This window comes from Lissotriton helveticus, chromosome 8, assembly GCF_964261635.1.
Source record: "Lissotriton helveticus chromosome 8, aLisHel1.1, whole genome shotgun sequence".
In the NCBI taxonomy this organism is placed as follows: Eukaryota; Metazoa; Chordata; class Amphibia; order Caudata; family Salamandridae; genus Lissotriton; species Lissotriton helveticus.
This window is the reverse complement of record NC_136069.1, coordinates 775,647,636-775,663,889: the sequence shown is the minus strand read 5'-3', so window position 1 is coordinate 775,663,889 and position 16,254 is coordinate 775,647,636. Positions and strand designations below refer to the sequence as shown.

Here is a 16,254-nt window from a genome sequence, read left to right as displayed (position 1 = left end):
TACACGAAGGGATGAAAGACGTCGCCGAGTGGATGAAGGACAGCCGCCTGAAACTGAACTCGGACAAGACGGAAGTCCTCATCCTGGGATCTTCGCCCTCCGCCTGGGACGACTCCTGGTGGCCCCCAGCCCTGGGCACCGCACCCAAGCCAACCGACCACGCACGCAACCTGGGCTTCATCCTGGACCCCTCCCTCTCGATGACCAGACAAGTCAACGCCGTCTCCTCATCGTGCTTCAACACCCTGCGTATGCTTCGCAAGATCTTCCGCTGGATCCAGACCGAGACCAGGAAGACTGTCACCCAGGCACTCGTCACCAGCCGACTGGACTACGGAAACGCCCTCTACGCCGGAACCACAGCCAAGCTACAGAAAAGACTCCAGCGCATCCAGAACGCCTCCGCCCGACTCATCCTAGAGACCCTAACGGGTGATTGTGCGCTATACAAATGTGGATTATTATTATTATTATTATTATTATTATTATTATTATTATTATTATTATTATTATTATCCTGGATGTCCCCCGACGCAGCGACATCTCCAGCCACCTGAGGAACCTGCACTGGCTCCCCGTCGACAAGAGGATCACGTTCCGGCTCCTCACCCACGCACACAAGTCTCTCCACGACCTGGGCCCCAAGTACCTCAACGACCGCCTGACCTTCTACACGCCCACCCGCCAGCTACGGTCCACCAGCCTCGCCCTCGCAGCCGTACCACGCACCCGAAGAGCCACCGCTGGTGGAAGATCCTTCTCTTACCTGGCTGCCAAGACTTGGAACTCCCTCCCCATCCACCTTCGGCTGACCCAGGACCATCTCGCCTTCAGGAAACAACTCAAGACCTGGCTGTTCGAGCAGTAGCATACCCCTCCCCCCAAGCGCCTTGAGACCCTCCCGGGTGAGTAGTGCGCTATACAAATGGCATGATTGATTGATTGATTGATTGATAGATATTTATTATAAAAACAAAGATCTTATGTGGAAAAGTTAACAGGACTCCCAAAATAAGTCCAGAATCAAAGACTACTTGTTCCATATTGCAACCTAACTCACAAATGTTGCTAAGCCCTCCTTAGCCCTACCATGTGGGGAGGCCACATCATTAATCCAGAAAACAGTAAACCTAGCCATAAATGACAATCCCTCTACATTCCAGGTCTCCTGGAAACACACTTTCTCAAAAGATTTGCAAAAATCCAGCCCCTCATCATCTGCTAACAATGATCTCAATCCTGAAACATTCCAGCTGAGTAAATTCAAATTACTCTAGGAGGACTTCTGAGGGACCCCATCCTCTTTTGGCATCTCTGTTATACTTATTTCCTACAGACTCAACCTTTCCTTGCAAACTGCCTGAAGATGATTGATTTCTTCTCTATTATGTCAATCAATATCTGCTAAGGCATCAAGTCGATTATATGTAGGGATGGAAAAAGAACTAGCCCAAGCTCCCTGAACGAGGAACGTCGCAAACTAAGGCTTACGGAGAGATTATGGAGAAACATACCTTCCATTACAAAGCTCAAACAATTGAGGATGTCTAGTAGGTCATATAACAAACATATCCCTAGTGTGAATACTGAACACCTTAGGGCACAGCTAGGCAACGCCAAAACAGACCTAGAAAACTATTAGAAATCATCAAACAACAAGCTAACCAATCAGCCAACTGGCTCTCTGCACCCACGATCTCTTGCCCCAATGGGGGGCATTCTCAGCACACTTCCTTGAAAAGGCTAGAAAAATTTAACTTGAACTGGAACTTGCATCAACTATGTTGCAACATCAGACTCTTTTCTAATTGCAGCGAGAGCCCCTACTTCCTACTCTATAGACTATATTCAAAAAAACAATGCATCGTGAAACTCCTTTTTACTACCTGACACTGATGAGCTGTTCAATCTGATGACTTCATTAAAACCCTCCAATCACTTTAACGATCCACTCCCCACCAAGTTCCTCAAAGAGCTCAAATCTGCCTTTCTCCCACTCTGGTCCTTTATTACCCATGAATCTCACCTGCAGGGTAGGATTCCTGACTGTCTCAAGATGGGACAAGTCACCCCTATCCCAAAAAAGCCAAATGCAGACTCAGGGGATCCCAAAAACTTCCATCCAATTACTAATATCATGACTTGGGCCAAACTGCTTGAGAAATGCATTCACTCTGTAACCACATCGAAAAGTTTCAGCCCCTTGAACAATACCAGCCAGTCTTCAGAGCGGGTCATAGTACTGAAACTGCTCTAACACACATTGTTGATGACGCCTTGAGATCACTTGACCAGAATGTACTCTGCCTATTTTTCCTTCGTGATCTGTCCTCTGCGTTTGACATGGTCAAACACGATAACCTGACTGTTCTTCTCCAAAAAAGGATGGGGCTATGGGACCCTGCCTTAAATTGATTTTCTTTGTTCTTACAAAACAGAACTCAAAGAATCAAAGTTAACCACTCCCTTGCAACCGGTACCCCGGTCTCAATTGCAGTGCCTCAAAGTTCCACACTCTCACCCACGCTTCTCAACCTCTTCGTGTCGACTCATAAATTTAGTTTTTTGGGGTCCATCATGACAGCCATTATTTATAATACACTATTCATCTACACATTATTTGCCTAAAATGACCTCAAATAGCATGAAAAACTCAGCAAATATCATACATATTGGGATAAATTACACTTGCCCAATCATATTTCATCCCAATTCCCTAATCAATTTGTCTTATCACTACCTAAGTTATAACCTTTTGTCTACCAGCGTAGTTGTATTTGTTTATTCATGTGTGTATTCCAAATCATATAAAAGCTCCAGCCTATGTTATAGGCCCTTCAGGCCAGAAGTCAGTACACCATATTTTATTTCAACAACACTCATGCAACTGGTCCATATTTTTAACCCCACACCAAACAGTGCTATCTCATACACCTTTTATATGATGCTCTATGGTGTAAGAATGGGTCCACACACATTCCGTTCTTGTTTTGCTACAATGGCCAGTAAACAATATTAATATTCAAAGTAAAGGAAATACCTGGAAGCTTGCTAATATGATATATTTTCTCTATCTTTCGAGACGGAAATTGCAAGGCAATCTGTTCTTCTAGTGACATTTCAGCTACCCGGTTGTACTATAAAGCTTTTGAGAATACAAATTGTTAATATCTACACTCCGCTAATTCAAGACTGATCAAATCTTTATTTATTAGTTTAAACATTTGAATGGATCCAGTTAGAAATAAGTAGGCCTGTTTTCTAGGCCTTACACTTCCAGCATGTATTCAAATGTATTCAATGCACAGAAAGTAATCATAACATACAGCAAGGTAACAACATAAAAAAGCAATGCCAATCCTGTCACCTTTTAATTAGTTTTAAGACTCCTTTGAAACCAGGACTAGCTTGATCCATTTACTTGTGAGACTAGGACTCCCATCATAGTTCTTCCATGGGACCAGCACAGTAAATCTAGTTTTTTTTATTGTACCGTTTTTTTTTAAAACTTGAAGAAAATTTCCTTTCCCATGTCTCTTCTACTGCTGCTGTCAGACTTCAGACACCATTAAACTTTGTATTAAAATTGTCGTGTAGTTCCTATAGTACCAATGCAGGACCTGCGCGTTCGGATAACATAAATTACGAGTTTGGTGGCAGCCTAACTCTAAGCACCCTTACGGTGTATGTTATTCTGTTTGCATTAGCTAGCTCACAGTGCCACTAGAATCTCCTCTTTTCGGGAAGAGAATAGTTTCAGGCAACCTTAGACTATGACAAACCTGATCCCCCAGGATTGTGGAAACAATGTCCTACCTTTTGCTCAGTCACTCATGCTCACTTAGTTTCTCTCAAAGAGTTACACAGAAGAAACAGTTGGGTGTATTTACATAAGTATTTATTGCACAGGTGTTTTTCTAGCGTAAAATATATGTGCTGCGACAACCGTTGGACAGTAGCCTAGATATATGATCAGCAGTACAGTGAACATAAAAGGATAGTACAGTTCTACTATTTTGCAATAGTCATGAACACATATATGGATATAAAATGCATGATTAAAGAAAGTGCATGTACTCCTACGATACCTGTCTAGATGTACCTAAGTGTACCTAGCATGTGAGTAGGTGTGAATCCAAGAATCCCTCTAGGTTTAGTCTAACCCCATTACCTAAAGCAAGATAGTGTGGGATACCGTCTTGGTCTCGAGTTGGACACCCCGCAAGGGATGTTTAGACCACTGTCAGCTGGAGCATCTGCATGCAGGAGCCTCAGCGTCTTTGGTCAGTGTGTCAGCCGGGAAGTCTCGTTTCCCTCTGACTAATACTAGTAAGAGGTGCTGTATTTAAACAGAAAAGTATCTAGGGTTGCTTTGTCCCTTGTTTCTTGTATTAGCCATTGTTGGGTTTGAGGATGACGTATGGGATGAACCTTGTGCGAAGATATTATGCAGGTGGATGTATCTCCTGCCTGGTTTCCAAGAACCCTTATGAATATTCATTCATACTGTCAGTCTAAAGATGAAGTCATAGAACGCTGTTGTTCCGGGAAATCCTCCTTCTGCGCCAGGACTAGAACTAGATAAAGGTTCAATCCTAAAAGGCTTGTTACTGTGTAGTGTAGGGGCGGTAATGTAGGTGAAGTAGTATGAAGTTACCGAGCCTATATGAGGGTACCTATATGAAACATAACAAAATGTTTTTGTGGGAACCATGGAACACACCATTCTCCTTCCCCGTCGGCAGTGCTGAATCTGTCCAAGACTTTAAATACTGATTTCCTCTCTTTAACAGTGAAGAAAGTCAAGCAGTTGGCGACCCACTGAAGGTGGATTCTTAGGGTGCTCTTTCTTTGAAACCTGCAATAGATTATCAAGTCCCTGGATGTCTGAATCCTGCCTAGATTCGCAAATCCAAGGATCCGTGAATCCTGCCTAGATTCTCAAATCCCAGGATCCTTTAATCCTGCTGTAGCCTGCCAATCAGAGAGCACGTACTGTCAAAGCTTTTGGGAATAGGATTGGCTCTGTTGGTTATGAGGGGGTAGCAACAGGGTAGCACACAAGTGACAGCAACAATCCTGGGCGGGATGATGTGCTGCATGTGCACCAATGATATTCTGAGTAGCAATGCCCGGGGTAAGGGGTGGTAAGGGCCACTAACAATACCTAGCTCAGTGGCAGATGGTAGTGAGGTGAGCACTGGTGGCAAGACTTGAAAGCCTCCATTTGCAAGAGTACCTGTTGAATAATGTTGCGGTACCGCTCCAATAAGGTGTCCAGGGATGACTGGAAGTTTAGGGCAAGACAAGCAGCCTGGGTTTCTTTTATGGCTTAGGAACAATCTGAATAGATTAAGTATCTAATTTGTGAGTGCACCATGATGGATTAAGTATTGAATTTGTGAGTGCACCAATGTCTTTTATCACTTGGGCATCTTAATATTTGTGGTATTTATCTCTACTCCTTTTAGCTGTTCAAACATTTAGGGCCTTTTTTGACACTGATGTGGCATGCTACTCTACGTTGAGCCCACTGAAACATGTTCAGAATGACCCCATCTCCACTCATCAGCCGTCAAGGTACAGCATACAGATCATATCAACAAACATCCGTGCCCTCCATACCCAAATGCTGTTAGTTTTCTGATTTCAAGAAAAAGGAGCTGTGAGACCCTACTGGTGGCAGTTAAACACCTTGAAGATAAGAATAGCATTGAAAGGATGAGCCATAGGCATCGATAAAAGCAGCTGACATGCCAAAAATTGTGCTACAATTATCAAACATTGTTAAATTGTAACCCTACTCTAGACAGCATATTTACGGACAACCACTTTCAGTTCTTACATGCTACATGAGTATGCTGCTTACATATCCTCTTTAAAAAGAATAGTAGATGTAAAATATTCTCTGGCAAAATGTTAGCAGGGCAGATATTGCTTCAGAATCTGTCCTCAACTGTCACCTGAGAAGTCTGCAAATATATCCATTTTGTAAAGAGCAGAATAAGAAAAATGTATCCTTTGCATGATTAGCAGAATGTCATCAGAGAGGATATGCTTTCTGTACCACTTGCTCACATGTCACCAGGCTAGACAGCCCGCATATCCCTTTTGAAAAGGAGCAGCATCACCCATTGAATCTGTCTAAGGATGAAGCTGCCCAGGATAGGTTAACATACATTTTACATAAGGAAGTCTGTCTTGCTTTATGCACTAAGCTGCTGCCTACAAGGAGCCAGTGTGTACATGTAATATCCATTCTCATTATTTTGTGTATCTCTGTAACAGTATTAAAGAAATGTAGGCTAGATAACTGGGATCCACATTATTTATCTATCAACCACGAATACATTCTCTTGTGGTCCATGCAACCAGGATGAAGTTTAAAACCTAATGCTATTCCATCAGTCTTCAGAAAAGGGAATAGAAAAGATTGGATGCAATTGGTAAGATACATTTCTAAAGTTTGTAGATTCTTGAAACACTCGACTCAGCAAATTCTTTAACATCAGAAATGGGGAGATAAAGAAACTGCATACTATTTCCTGGTCTTTCATCATCTGCTGTATGTAATCAGAGTTCCCTAACCAATCATCATGAAAGCAGTATATTAATACAGGGAGGAGTTATTGGAGGTTATGTCAGCCCGGGGTTCAGTTACACTTCCTTGGTTTGCACACATAAAATCTCTACTGCCCAATATGGGCCAGGGTGATTGTTGGACCCAGAGCGTGCCTGCCCCCAAACCACAAGGAAGCAAATTAAGGCCCAGCATGAAGAATATAGAAGGGCTCAACTACATTCTTGCCCCAAGACTGGCATACTATCCTTAGCCTTCTTGGAAGTTAAGGATGTTGCCCGCTTTGAGTCAATACTAGACCTGATTACACCGGTGGAGGCCAGAAAGCTTTTCCTACAATTTAGGTTTGGGGTCCTCCCGCTCTGTTGTTATATGGCAAAGTGGAGCAAGGACCAAAAGGTACAGTGCCCTGCCTGTGGTTTCACCGACGAATCAGTGCAGCATGTGTTTTTTGGCTGTCCCGGCTATCACAAGGCTTGGAAACGCTGGTTGGTTCAGATCTGCAGAAATATTGGCAGCAGGCACCATCTGGAGGTATTTCGGATACTGAAATCTGATCTTAGCATCCCGATCGTGTTTTCTGTCTCCAGATTTTTGTTTTCCATGTGGTGCACTAGAAGGGCTCTCATGAAATTATCTAATGAGTCCTAGGGCATGTAGCAACGATTTTAATGTAATTTTTTTTAACAATTGTATATTTTATAAACCACAATCAAGTTTTTTATTGTGCTATGGTTCTAATTCCCCCTACAGATTACTCCAGTTTTTTAACTATTTATTTATTTATTGCATTGTTATTTATTGTATCATGCACTTCCCGATATGTAATTGTATAGTTCGCCTGCTTGTAGTATCCCTATTGACTAGCCTTTTATTCACGAGGTTTGAAGACAGTTGGAATGCGGTTTTTAATGTCCCAGTTTGATATTTGTGAGCAATTATGTATGTATGTTGTATATGATTTTAGGAGTTGTACTTTTTTAGGTCGTACTGACCGAAATAAAGTTTTTCTGAACTAAACTGAGTATATTAATAAACCAGGAATTTAGGGCAAACTCATATGTATTTACTTATGAATGCATTTATGAACCTGTCTAACACCTGTCATAGGAGACTGTTCAAATAACCTTGAAGTACAACAAGGTAGAATAACATGATTGTAATGTGGATAATTCGTAGAGTAATCAGATGCTCACATATTCTTTTTAATGTAAGGGTTTTGCAGTGTCTGGACAAACAGGTTTTGAAGAAAGAATACAGATGAGTCTTTTCTTTAGTTGATTTCTCCATCGGTCATTCCCCTTGGTCTAGTTGGCCAAATAGTTTGAAAAAGACCAGTCCCTGAATGGGAGGTTCATTCTATCGAACAGCCCTCACAGGCCCCACATATCTATCAGCATTGCTTGGCAATGAAGAAGAAAGTTCTAAGTCTGCATCCAGTTGGCCAGCTCTGAAATGATCTCATGGAATGGTCAGAATTTCGGTGCACATATAATAAGAAACAAAAGGATTCTTGTAGGGCTCTTCATCGGAAGGCTTAGAATGAAACCAGCCTCTGGTCAAAGATAGGATTGGGAGGAATCTATTTTTATCTTCGGCAGGGCATAGATCGAAAAAGACGTAATGGGTGGTTTGTGGAAAATCCTTCGGTAAAATAGGGAAACATTCAAGGGTGGCAGGGTGTCACATTGACACCCTGTTGCACCCCTGAATAGTGCTTGTGTGCACATGTGGCACACATACATGCCCCAAGGGCATGTGTGTCTGTCACATGGCACTGTTGAAAATGCACAGATTTGCATTTTAAAAGGTATTCGGTATTATAGTTGGTGGTAAATAACGTATCTTTAGAGCACATAAGCACTCTTAACCCCTTCGATGCTCATGACGGAACGGTTCCGTCATGAGCGTCGGTTGGCCTGTGCTCATGACGGAACCGTTCCGTCATGAGCCCGTTGGCTCATTAGAACGTTCAGCACAGCGCAGGAATCTGCGTCGCACTGATGTGGTTAAAAGTGCTTCCAACATTCCATTTACCAATTTGGTAAATACCAAATCGGTAAATAATGATTCGGTAAATACAGAATCGGTAAATATCGATTCGGTATTTACCGAATCATCACCTACGTAGCAAATGGCTCAATACCAGTCGGTAAGCCTGAAATTTACAGAATTTCGGGTTTACCGACCAGTAATGAGCCACCTACATCGGGCCCTTAGTGTTTGCTCCCGTTTAAAAGGAGATTTGAAAATGCTTTTACCAGGAGGTAGCAAACATGTTTCCCTGCCAGTGCGGGCAAGGAAACAAATTTATCCGGAGTGACTGAAAGCTTACTCTATTAGACAGGATTGTGGCGCTCCTTGTTTCCCACTTTGTTCATGTCCCTCTCTTTCGTGCTTGTTTCCTATCACCAGCAATCATCTTTTAGTATTTAGAGTCATGTCTTGAGTTATCTTTACCCAATGGACATGGCATGCCCACATTATTGGTGACAATGTGAAAGTGATCCAGAGGGGCTATCAAAGAATAACTCTCAAGTCCTCAGTTCAAAAGCCAATGTGTTCTACTGTACTATACAAGGTAAAAAATGCCATGCAGTCTCCCTCATATCTTGAGACTGTAGCTGACCCAGGGCCTTTGTGTTCTGTATGTGGTATGAAGGCCAGGGAGATGTATGTAAAGCCAATAGAACTATCAGATAAGTGACAACCTTTAATTACTCCATAATGAGTGGGTTGAATGTGTGTCTTTTTTAATGGTGACAGCAGTACTTTAAGGCTTTATATAAAAGGCATGACACTGTTAAATATGTTGCATAGTTTTGCATTAACTATTGACCTTTTTCACTAAAACTGGCCAAGATCTACACTGCACCCCAACCGGTTTCAAATAATGTATGTGTAGTTTTGAAGGTAACAGCACGATACGAGAAATTACAGACATTATCTTCATTCCAGACCTACATATTGCAGCGCAATGGTGGCATAATTTATTTTCTTTAATTTATTAAAGTCATTTATTTGGTTCTAGAGAAAGAAAAGTTCACACAAGAAGGGAAACCAGTGAAACCGAAAGCTCGCCGTCTGAATGCTAAAGCAGCAGCTAAGACAGGATTACCAGGTTATACAGACATTAACTCACCAACTTTCTTAATCTTGCATATTGATTGAAGCGTAGATGTATATTCTAATTAGCAGCTAAAATTGTAAAATATGTTTTGTTTTTACAAATGTCCAGGTTGCTCAAGGTGCTATGCTATATCAAACTAGCTATTGTATTAACCCTGGGCGTAGTTCGCGTAGTAGCGCTACGCGAAGTGCACTTCGCACTACGCGAACTTCACGTAGCACGACGCGAGCTGCGTAGTAGCATGTTCGCACTGTGCAAGATGCGTTTTCAATGATTGCACAGTGCGGACAAGCATCCGGCACTGTGCAAGCATTGAAAACGGCATCTTGCACAGTGCGAGCTGTAGTTTTCTGCTGCTCGAGTAGATTATTACTGGAGCGGCAGCTTTCTCAACGCGAACAGGTAGTCTCTCATTGAGAGCGGTCGCGAGCATGCGCAACCACTCACAATGAGAAACCTGACCTCCTCGCGTTGAGAATCTTGCCGGGATGTCCTTTTGCTTGCTCGCGGTCGCGAACATGACGTTCAGGACCGCGAACAAGCAAAAAATGACCGCTGCACTACGCTACGCTGCACTACGCATGTTCGCACTGTGCTATGTGCAGCTCGTGTAGTGCGAAGTTGCGAAAACTTTGCAAACTCCGCGAGCGTAGCGTAGTGCTTCGCCCAGGGTTATATTGTATGAACATTCTTCCATTTTAGCTGCAGAGTTTATGAAATGGTTCTAAACACCTATCATTCACGGCTGCAAGTATTATTTCCCTGCAGAAAGAACATGTAGACTGTAACTGAATTACGGGGATGATCTTCACCAAGGGGTTCTGAGTGACATCAAATAGACAAGGAGAGCAAAGCTTGAGGTGTTTATATCACTCAGAACCGTGAGTTGAAAAACATCCCTGTAATTCACGTTTTACCCATCTGTAATTTTATGTTATACATGACCTCCAAATCACATGCCCCACTTTCAACTGCTACACAGGGATGGGGGAGCCATACATAACACAGCCTCTCCTCCCTGTCTCAAATGTAATACAAATAAGCTTACTGGCAATCCCTAACCAACTTCTATCACCTCCCATGCCTTCCTCCCCCCTCGTACAGCTGTGCTTTCTGCCACAGCAGACAGCTATCACTGTGCTGACAGGCTCTAAAAGAGCTATGTAAGCCTGGCCTTGAGGGCCCTTATGGCGTAGCAACAGTGGTTAACACGTTTTTTATAAACTGTTGCTATGCCAAATAATGGAGTTATGACATTTAGAAACTTACATAAACAATACAGGATCTCAAGGCAGCCTTACAAACCCATGTGAATTTTTATGCTCCTGTTCTGTAGTACAAGAAGGAGCCCTGCACATGACGTATATTAATAAATGTATGGGTTATGGTCATTTACACCGGAATTATGCAGCACGGGACCACCAAAGTATTCAGCATAGTAGATTCAATTATGTGGCAAGAAAAGGCAAATTATACAACGTAATGCTGCACATTTTGTGATAGTATTACTTCGTTGTTTTGCCATTTTTACCGATATTACCCTGTTCATGCAAAAGTTTTGCTATATTAATAACACAGATACGCAACTGAAATTTGACTAGTCAAACTTCGTGAAGGTCCTTCAATTGCAACAGGTGTCGTCACAATTGTAGTCACTTTTTTTGTTTTTGGAAACAATTTTATTGTTATAAAAATAAACAAGGGAATTTTCAAGGCTTTCATTACAGACATCATGAATAGAAGATTAGAAAGGCATGTATAGCGGACACAACAAAACATTTCAATGAGGCATTAGTAAGACAACCACAACATCAGTCCCATATATTTACCCGCATCCCGTGTATCTCATCCCTTCTCCCCTTCACTCCGAATCATCATCGCTATCCATCTGAGGCGGCTCACAAATGTGCCCTCGATATTCATTCCAAGCACCCCAAATCGCGACCCACTTTTGCGGACATTTCCGATTCAAATAAACTACCTTCTCGGCAATTGTAGTCACTTTTGATACGTTTGAGCTTAATACAATGTTTTGTTAAAATATTATTATGAATTATGTGGCAATTCCAGTCATTTGACTGCCTCTGGATATTGTATGCGCTGAAAGTTGTACAACATAGAAATGGGATGAAAGAGAGTAGTAGTTGTTGTTCTGTGTTTCTACAATGTTCAATTTGGAGCTCAAGTGCTATGTGGAAAGTTACCAAGTTAGTGCATACGCTTTACGGTCTGCAATGTCTACAGGGCCCAAGGCAGGTACTAGTAAAAATAGATATATGCAGGCTACTAATGTAGTGAACATTGCTAAGCTGAATGGGACTTCATACAAAGGCATGGAAAGAGATTTGTAGAAACTGAAAATGAGGACTAGTACTGAGGTATTTGGAATCATTAGGGTTAATTGAGCAAACTATAACATGCATTCAGACTGGTAAAGGTGGGCTTAAAGTATGGGACTTCATGGGCCATATTATACAACGTATCCCAGGAGTGCAATGGTTGTTTGCACCTGCTTTGCCTGGCTCCACGGCACTCGGGTATTATAGAAGGGGCCGCAGACACCTGTGCAGCTCGTTCTGTGAGCAGGTAGCACTGGTGCATTTACAGCACTATCATCAGAGGGAATCTGTTCACCTCTGCGCCGTACTATAGACGTGGGCGCAAAGGTAAAGGAGCTGTCAGGAGGCATCTGAGAGTGAGCCACCTGAAAGATGGCGCACTGTCTGTGCACCCATGATGGGCGCCCTCAGGAGGAGGTGAAGGGGTCCTGTAGGCCTCCTAGACATGCCCTTGCAGGCGGATGCTGTCACTCACTGCACCCGCCTGCAAGGGGTTCACTCACCCCTCAGTGCTGGCGGGTTTCCGCCTCCACAGTAAAACACGGAGCGGCTGCTTCAAAGCCACTTTGTATTTCACTTGAATGCACTGGCCCTAGGGCAGCACAAGTTCACGGCTGTCCCTAGGGCAGTGCATTCAATTTAATACAACGCACTCTCGTTGTTTAACGGCGAGCATACCTTTTGAAAGGTGCACATGGCACTAACAAGGAAAATGCACTGCATTGTATAATAGAACCCCAGGTGCCTAGATTATGATTGGGGAGGCTGATATTAGGGCATGTTAGCATGGAAATGATAATGAAGAGTGGCTGATAGCAGTAGATGTCAGAATGCAAAAGTTGCGCAATGTGCTAGTAGGGTGGTAGTAAGGTACACGTAGTTCTTTCTTATACTGAGTACGGGTGGTGAGGTGCAAAGTAGCATTAAAAGCTGTTACTGCTGCAAGCCGTATGTATTGAAGCTGAAAACAGCTGCTGAATGTGTGAGTTTAGAGTGCTTAACTGCTGAACACGGGAAGCTTAGACAATGAAAAAATAAATCTTTAAAAGATTGCTGTCTGTGCATTTACAGGCGCGCTTTTGTTCATGTATTGGTAGCCATCTAAGTCATTTTAAAATTACATACCTTGCACACTCATTCGGCATCTTTGAATGATTCTAAAGCAATTAAAAGTTCGCCTTTTCCTGTAGTACTCATGCTGCACTTGTGCTCCAAATGGCAGAGATAGCTTAGCATTAATGACTGTAGAGCAGCTGACCCTTGCAAAATGAAACAAATATTTATATAAAATATAATATAACATTACATTGTAATATATCATAATGTATCATAATATAATATTATATTTTATTATATTATATCATTTTATATTATATTATATATATATATATATATATATATATATATATATATATATATACGTGCTATCGTCAACAACGATCCAGCCTACCCTGTAGCTAGGCACTTCAAGGCTATACACAACAACAACCTGGAGTGCCTATCTTATTTTGTTATCTCTGCAATTGACAAACCCAGAAGAGGCGGAGATAGGGTCAGATTGCTGAGAAGAATGGAGTCTCACTTCATTCTAGAGCTGGACAGCAGATCCCCTAATGGCCTTAATAATACGGAGGACCTACATGTGTTTTTATAAACTAAGCCTTGCCTTCTCCCTCGTTTCTGGATTGCCTTGGGTGGTGGGGTTCTTTTGGTTGCCGCCCTCCCCCATGTGATGAATATTTTTGTCTCCTTGTTGGGTTATTGCACGTATTATCTGTACATATTACTTTACGGTGGCTCATTACTTATGTATGAGTATTTAATTTTTTGGGTACACTCATTTGAGGACATAGACAACAGTTTTTTCTGTATTCCTTGATCAATATGTTTTTGCAACAGTTCACATTTTGACAATAACATCCCCTTGACTACCATACCAATGAGCCCATGCTTCATAATTATGCTGCTACAGTCGTATGTTTACATATTACGCTGATTTGCACTTTGATAAATATAGATGCAATATTATACTGTTTACATTCATGCGTATTTTGCACTTAACCAACAGTATTACTGTGGGTGGTCTTTTTTAAATGCATCTGTCATAAGAATAGCTATGAAGTTTTAAATGATGCACTTTGCACTTTATTCTGCTATTTTGCACTATCAACTTTGAATGTTGGCGTGGGCTTAATGAGTGTATATATATATATATTTTCTATATACAACCATTTTTGGTATTTGCATTTTAAGCTGTCAAAAAAGTTATTTTTACATCTTTTAACTTTTTATTCATGGGTTTTCGTTTTTGTCAAGAATTTACAATGTGGATTTAAACCAGTTAAATGAATTTGTGTAACTGTTGCCATTTGAAATTGTTTGGAAAACAGACTAGGCTACTCATTACAAGTAGTTTGTCCTCGCTGTCTATTATCACGAGGTGTATGTTGAGAAAAAAAGAAAGAAAAAAATGCACTTTTTTTTTTTTTTTTTTCACTGTTTGGCAGTTACTATTTAAAACGCAAGCATTTCCAACTCTGACTGTCTGTGAGCAAGGGCGGATGCCCGAAACGCGTCAGATCGCTTGGTTCAGCTCTAAATAAAATCTGTGCTTTATACTTATTGGATCTGCGTAATTTCCTGGGTCGCTGTGGTCGCTGTGGTCGGAGCCTGGGGGATTGCACTTGTTGGATATATATATATATATATATATATATATATATATATTGATATATATGGTTAAATTAGTGACATATAGTTAGAAACTGTAAGTTTATCTTACTTTACAGATAAGCAAACCTTGGAATTTCAATGAAAAAAACAAAGATTAAAGTAACGTTAAATTTCGTTGAACATTTCAGTGACAATGTAATGGTTTAAACAAAAAAACACTGAATTTCAACAGATATAGTTATCTCAACTAATTATAACTCATTAACTTTGCCCTAAAGTAAGTATACCTTGCATCCCGGTCATGCACAGTGTTAACATCAATGATGTCTGTTCAGTAATGCTATCATTGATGTCACTGAACACGTCAAGAGTGTTGTAATATGCGAGTTCACAGTCAGTGCATGGCGAGAGTGCAAGTTATAGTTACTTTAGGGCATGAGTTATGTTTATTTCAGATAAATGGAACTGGTGATTTTCAGTGTTTTTGTTTCAGTTACAAATGTTACATTGTCACTGAAATTTTCACCTTACTATAACTTTACTTTCTCACCATTAATTTGTAATTTTTTTTTAATGTCAAATAAGATATATTTACAATTCCTAATTATAACGTCACTTTAACATTTGTTTTTTCAGTAAATTCTATTTTTTAGCGTGAAGTAATACTGTATTGCCATTTATAAAGCAAACCCTACACCATGCACAACCTTCAGCCGAGAGCAGTGTGGGGTTGGCCACAAGGCTTGGCCCAAGTCCAGGCTCTGTGCCATACTCCCTGCTAGTGCCCTACCTACCGCAGCACATGGCCTTCTGGCATGCACAGCGCCCGGTTGGTCTCGCAGGTCCTGGCTGCACTCAGGCATAACTTACTGACTTTATAAAAGAGTCAAAACTTTGTCAGAGAGTCGCAACGCTAAAATATAAAAAGAAGGGCTATTGACTTAATCAAGCAGGGAGCAATTGTTGTATATAAAGCAGATTTATAATGTTTGTCGAAAAATCAGAATTATATTTAATCAAATGTATATTGTAGAAATTTACACAATGCAATGTTTAATAACAGTGATTATTATAAAAATAATAAAGTTTTAAACAAAACAAATAAAACCAACATGTCTGTGAGTCGTTGTGGGAGAGTAGGATCTGCTTATTATAGTTACCCCCACTTTTTTCTGATGTATCACTGTTTTTGACTTAGACTGACTGGAATCCTGCTATTCAGGACCCCAGTCTATCTGCTTTATCCTCTAAATTGATTGCATGTACTTTAGGTACATTCATGATTGGATACTGGGGTACACTTATCAGTCCCAAGTATATGGTACACCATGTACCCAGGGCATAGGTACCCCAGAGGCCTCCCAGGGGATGAAGCATGTATTGTGCCACCCCTGAAAGACCATTCAAAATGACACCACAGGTCTGCTACTGCAGCCTGTGTAAGGTGGTGCATACACCCCTTACTTAGATATAGGTTACCTATATCTATTATCCCGAGGTCCCTCCGTCCTTGACACCTTCAATTGACAAGT

The 16,254-nt window shown here is 41.3% G+C and overlaps 1 protein-coding gene across 1 annotated transcript in view; it reads left to right on the top strand.

Annotated features, from left to right (window-relative positions):
- Positions 1 to 16,254, top strand: part of LOC144772911 (uncharacterized) — a 2,519,762-nt gene that overhangs the window by 226,717 nt on the left and 2,276,791 nt on the right. The window contains exon 6 of the mRNA XM_078657606.1: positions 9,612 to 9,701. The gene's annotated coding sequence lies outside the window, so the exon portion shown is untranslated. The remainder of the gene's footprint in view (positions 1 to 9,611; positions 9,702 to 16,254) is intronic.